This window comes from Maylandia zebra, linkage group LG6 (genome assembly GCF_041146795.1).
Source record: "Maylandia zebra isolate NMK-2024a linkage group LG6, Mzebra_GT3a, whole genome shotgun sequence".
NCBI classification, from domain to species: domain Eukaryota; kingdom Metazoa; phylum Chordata; class Actinopteri; order Cichliformes; family Cichlidae; genus Maylandia; species Maylandia zebra.
In genome coordinates this window covers 24,725,855-24,732,369 of record NC_135172.1, presented here as the reverse complement: position 1 = coordinate 24,732,369, position 6,515 = coordinate 24,725,855, and positions in this window count along the sequence as shown.

The window sequence follows — 6,515 nt, the reverse complement described above, 5'->3', positions numbered from 1 at the left end:
CTGCAGTGAAGACAAGCGGGATATGTAGTTCTTCGCCTAGTTAGCGCCAAGCAGACACGCCATTGAAAGACTCCATTACCCACAAACGCTCGCGGAGGGTTACTTCTTCTTTTATTCGACATCTGGTAGTAAAACTGCTGCTTCCGTCTGGCAGAACAATTGGTGCCGGTGTTATAAATACAGATTTATTAAACAGTTAGTAGTGAACACGGAGGAAGTGTTGAACATACCGATATCGATACTTTTAAACTTAAAAAGGTAGCTAATGTAGGGGAGAGCAGTGTGCCATGGTTTATGAGATGAATTATGATTAGTTTGCAAATTCTGATCACTAAAGCACTGTGAGTTTTAGTTTTCACAATAATTTCCTAATAAAAACAAACCTGCTTTTGATTTATTTTGAAAATATATTTTATGGCAGTCATCTAAAAAAAATTTTTTTTTAAACACAATTTAGTGGGCTACATACCAAACTTAGAGGATAGAAATAAAGTATTGATCCAGTTGTGCTGGCACTGATCAATACCAGCATTTGTATCTATAGTGTAGAGTGATCGGATTGAGCCGCCTGACATCTTTGTGTTTCTTTAAAAGGAGTGAGACTTTCTGGTAATCTTTTAAAGTGATCTTGAACAATAGTTCTCCAGGCTTTCTGAAGGCTTTTGGAAGTTTTTCTTTGGACACTGGCTGCTTTTTCCACTCATTTTCAGTCCAGTCCTTTTACGTGAACTTTTTCATAGGAGTGTTTTAACACGGACCTGTGAACCATTCAAACATAAAAATGCACCTGATTAAAGGGGTCAACTGGTGTTGTGTCCAGTAGCGGTTTTTGATACGGTTTGATACGGTTACCTTGTGGGGGGCGGCATCACGGGCATCGGCAAAAATTTAAAAAAAAAAAAAGAATGCTCGTAGCCTACTCATGCTGCCCCAACGTCATGCCAGCGCATATTGGGAATGGTATAGGCACCAATTGGTTTTCTATCGCCTATTTGCTGGGAGTAAGGGTGCCCTCCGTTTGCGAGGTGCGCCTGCTGCTTGCGGCACAGGGAGGAGAGGTCGGGGCAGCGGGGGATTCTCTGGCTGGCTGGAGTGGCATCTAATAACCAACTCGCAAAATAAAACAAAATAAAAACAAACCAACAAACACGAAAACACCAGATATTATGATACAGACTTATAATTTGCACCGATGTTTTTTCGAAATTCTATACGCGAAAAGTGAGCGCGAGAGCCCTCAGTGCGCCTGCTCGCTGCCGAAGTCAAAGTCATCTCCGCTACATACAGTCCAGCATAAACGAGGCGACGAGGCTCCAGTTACAGCAGTGCAAGTAAACAAACAATAAATATAAGAAGAGTAAGAAAATAAATATACACTTTAGGACCAGGGGTAAAGGGATCAATAACAATTCAAAATTTATAATTTACAGTTTGATGATTTAAAGTCTCACACACAAACAATCGAAAGGGGAGGGGGCCGGCTGCTTCCAAATAGAGCACATTTCATTCATAATCTTGTAAATCCAAGCCCATTATGTATTCATGATTTGGATCCTAGGTTGTGCGAAATCCCAGAAATAAGGGAGGGAGTTTTCGCCCAGGGCGCCAAACAGGCTAGGACCGTCACTGGTTGTGTCTGTATAAAACGGACAACTTAGTTTTAAGTTGTGGGAAAAAAATAATCATTTGTTCTAGTTTCTTTGGTTGGATCCATGAGAAATGTCAAAGTAAACATAATTTGACAGGCATGAAATTTTATTTTTGCACCAACAAGGTGATTCCCAAGACCTGTTAACTGAAAACTTGACATATCATGTGCAAGGTGTCCTAAAAAAAGTTGAGGAAATTGGACAAAGTGGAGGACAAAAGAAAAAGTGGCAGGTCTAACAAAGTATCTACACCAGATGAACAGTATCTGAAAGTCATGTCTTTCACAATGAGTAAAAAATTCAGAAAAAAATCTGACACAGACCCTGAGAGATGCATCTGGCCCTTCAGCTAATCAGTCTAATCATCAGAAATGGTCTCAGTGGACGTGGTATCAAGGTGGTGGCTGTCAAGAAGCCATTCGTAATGAAAGGAAAAAGAAAGAAAAGGCTAAGGTTTCTTAAATCAGTGGTCCCCAACCCCCGGGCCATGGCCCGGTACCGGTCCGTGAGTTGTTTGGTACCGGGCCGTGAGAGTTGAGGTTTGGTGTGAAATTTATGGTTTTCAGGGTTTTTATTGATTTTTAGAGTTATTTTAAAAAAATCACATTTATCATTAACTCTTTTTCTCTGGGTCTTTTCCCATGTGTTATGAATAAATCTTTTTTTGTTACCAGCACTGGTTTTATTTTAACGTATTTATCCGTGACACCTTAAAGGTCGCGACAGGGCGCAAAAAAGGTTGGGGGCCACTGTGTTAAATTATACAAGAACCAAACTAAAAATCACTAGCAACAGTTCTGATGGAGTGATGAATCTAAATTTGAAACATTTGTTTTAAGTCTTTTGAGTGAGTATGTAAGGAGAGGGTGAGGAGAGGTACAAAAGTGAGAGTCTACAGCCAACACAGAAGAGCAACAGTAGAGGCTCTGTCATGGTTTTTTCCCACAACTCAAAACTAAGTTGTCCATTGGCTGCATTTCAGGCAGTATTATTGGAGCTCTCATCAAAATGATGGAATTATGAACACAGAAAAGTACTGTTAGATATTGATCCACCATGTAATACCATCTGGAAAGCATCTGATTAACAGCAGCTTAATTTTTCACAGTGACCCCAAACACACTGCCAATGTAATAATAATAATAATAATAAATCAATAAAAACATTTCTATCCAGGTATGCAATAAAAACATACATGAATAGAAAAACACACAATAACAAACTGTCTGTCACGGGTTGGCCTCTCCAGAGCTCCGACCTCGGTTTTAGTGAAGCGTTGAAGAGCTCTGAATGTGCTTCAATGAGCCTGGACACTATTCCTGAAGACTGGCAGCGGTAAAATGGCCAGGCTGAAACTATCACAATGAATGTCTGGCAATTTGCTGTAGGCCAAACCATCAAAGTTTTCAGCACTTTGTTATTCTTTTTCATGTCTCTTCTTCTTTCAGCTGCTCCCTGTAGGGATCATCTAGCACCATCTCACCCTGACCCCTAACATACTGTAGCTTTTGAGGCATGCCTTTCAAACCAATAAACATTTTTTTTCTTTTAAAACAGAACCAAATGTGAATGTGCAGATATCAGCTGTGATGGTATAATTTTAATGCTGGAATCACGTTATTACTTCATAATTGCTGCTTGTAGTCATGATTCAAAAATTTCACATTAGGAGGGTGAAAGATACAAAATAAACTAACATTGCATAAACTGGCATGTTTTATCCACCACATTTTACACTGAGCTCGCGTTAAGTTAAATTAAATTAAATGACTGTGAACTGTAAAATTGCTGTTTTGTAATGAGATGAGATTTTGTTTTGGGTTCGCGGGCACATGATAAGCTGTGCCAAAATGATGTAATTTCCACTTGTGGCCACAGAGGTCGCTGTTATCCCTGAAACACAGTGTACTCCTGCTTTTCATAATACCTGCTGGAATAACTTTAATTTCGAACAGCTATAAATTACGGAGCCCCGCAGGGGACATGGGAGAAAAAAAATTAAGACGGACTTTTGCGAGATCTCGCCTGGAGCCTTTATAGTATTTAAACCTCAGCCAAGGATTAATGTTCAGCAGCTGCCTTGTTATCTCCACAACACTCTCTCCGAGGCAAAGGTTGTTCATCCAGCCATTCTGCAAAAAACAACACATCTTTTGGAGCTCATTTGAAATGTAACGAAATTAAGCCAATCAAAGCAATGTCACAAGAATTTATTCTCATTTTTTGACACATGTCAACACAGCTGGAAAGCTAAAATATAAAAGACTTCTTTTCCACCCTGTTAAAATTTTTCTGAGGGCATTTGCACCGACAGTCGTGAATCAATCAGATGGCTCATCAGCAAGATAATAGAAATAGGCCTGGGCTCTAACTAGTCAACAGAGTGAGTGCATTAGCAACACTCAGGATGGCATCACCCTGGAATTTTTTTAGACATGAAAATCAAACAAACAAGAAACCTCAGAGTGACAGGTACAAAATATGTGGTTTGCAACACTGCAGGTATTGGTAAGTACATCCACATGCAAAATACTGCATGTGTTTTTCATACTTTTTGCATAGTTTTGATCTAATCATGCAAAAAAGTGTGTGTGGGCAACTGTGCTGACAAATATGTTTTTGCACACACACATATACATATATATATACACACACACACTTTGGCAACCTGCGTTATTGGTGATCTGGTGTTTGCTTGTGCTTCGGCTGGGAAACTTCCACAAAGCGCCGCAGCAGTAGAGGAGATGTCTTTGTGCAGCTGTAATGATGCTGCTGATCCCTTGTTAAAGCAGTATGTTACTGCTTGCCTCTGCTCAAAGCAGAGCCAGAGCAAAAACCCAGACGCTACTGTATGCATTATATGATGACAATGTGCCCTCTGTGCAGCACTTCAGAAATGAGATGTTTACTGACGTTACCCACCATCCTTCAGTTTGCTGAGAGGTCCCTGTAAACACAGGTGAGTCTGTATCCCTTCTCTTGTGACTCTAGTTGAAAATGAGAACTTTAAAAGTTAAAATGCCATTAATTGGGCAAAATAAAAAGAAATTCAACTCTTGATCCTTCCCTCTCACTGGTCCCTCTACCAGGTCTGGTATAAAGAGGAAATAAGCCATGTTTTTCAAAGGGTATCAAACATGGCAGATTCACTTCAGAAGGTTGTAAACTGTTGCGTTGCATTTCTGTTAGATAAAATTTGGTCAAGCTACACTTGAGAATCTTTTAGAATAGGTACAATAGCTGTTAGTGACTCACTGGTTGTTATTTATTCTCAGTTTTTTTTTTCTGGTTTTCAGGCAGAGGCAGAGTTTATATGTTTTACTCTGGATTTATGATAAGGAAGAGAAAATATTCTAAAACCTGTCTCTTATTCAAGGAACCCAAGGCCACTGATTTTGGCCTTACAGTTTTATAGCTGTTACTGGGTAACATGTCAGGTGTACACATGTTTGCATCCTATATTATATTTATAAAGAGAGAAATCTCACATTCCCCTAATCCCAAATACAGCATATATACAATAATGGCCTTCCTTTTCCATTGAGCAAGTTGCATTTGAGAATGTGAGCATCACATTTTTTAGCATTTTTGCTGAGAGAACCACAAGGCCAGTGCAATTAGTTGGCCAGGGAGATAAACAGTCCGTTCTTGCCAAAACTCACCAGTTCTAACCAAAAACAGATGGATAGAGAAAAAACATGCATAATTTATTTTTGGGTGGGATGTCCCCAAAGAGGATTTTAAAAATTCAGTTTGGCACTGTCATCTTGCTTTTTTTCATGCCACAAGAGGAAGAAGCCCCTTAAAGATGTTGCTCGGCAGATTTAGTTGGCTTCGTGTAGAGCCAGGTTAGTCTTTCCCCGTGTTTGAAGTAAGATAACAGACGGTTGTTGCCACTTTATATTCAGTGTACATGTTATGGAACAGCTGTGTGCAGGCAGGAAAAGGACCCAAAGTGCAGACTCCAGAGACAGATATGAACTCAAAAAACAGCTTTAATGCTGAACTCAAAGTAACAAACTTCCAAAATACAAACATTAACGCAGGCAGGAAGCCCCAAAACACACAGCATGAGTGAGGGTAGATAACAGTAGATTACAACAGGGACACAGAGAAACACAAGGCTTAAATACACAGAGGGAGCAATCAGGGAATGGGTAACAGGAGGGAAACACAGCTGAGGCAAATCAGGCCTAACGAGACAAAGGAAGCAAAACCAGACGCATTTACATGAGACACGGACTTTCAAAGTAAAACAGGAAACATAACACAGAGACGCGAACTTGACAAGGGGATACAGCTGACAGGGGAGACAGAGCAACTAGAGAACACAGAGACATAAACCATAAGACAGAACTCTAACAAAGAAACCGAAGACTAGAAATGATATTAATATAATAAACTCAAAAGCCTGGGTCAACGACCCAGGCATCCTAACAGTACAAATGAGAAAGCAGGAGTGGTAGCCTTCTTCTCTCTTCTCTTTGCCAGAAAATGCATACATTTACCAACACGTTTGAACTGTTATTTTACAAAAACAATGACAGATATTAAAATGGCTATCAGCAAAATTCCAATAAGAAAAAAGCCACTAAGTGAGTCCCTTTGGTCCTTTACTATTAAGGCTCTTCATATATAGATCAAGATGTGATGTTGCAAAGAACCTTTAAAGTAATCAGTAAAGTCTTATTAATGCTCACCTCGGTCTGGTTCACTAAAGCGTTTGATAAAGAGTGAGCATCCTTGAGAGGTACTCACTGTGGTGGAGCTCATGTAATAGTTTTCATTGCCTCTAGTCAGTCACTGTGGTGCACAGTCTTACTCTTACCATCCATTCATCCACCCATTTCTGCTGATCCTTTCAGG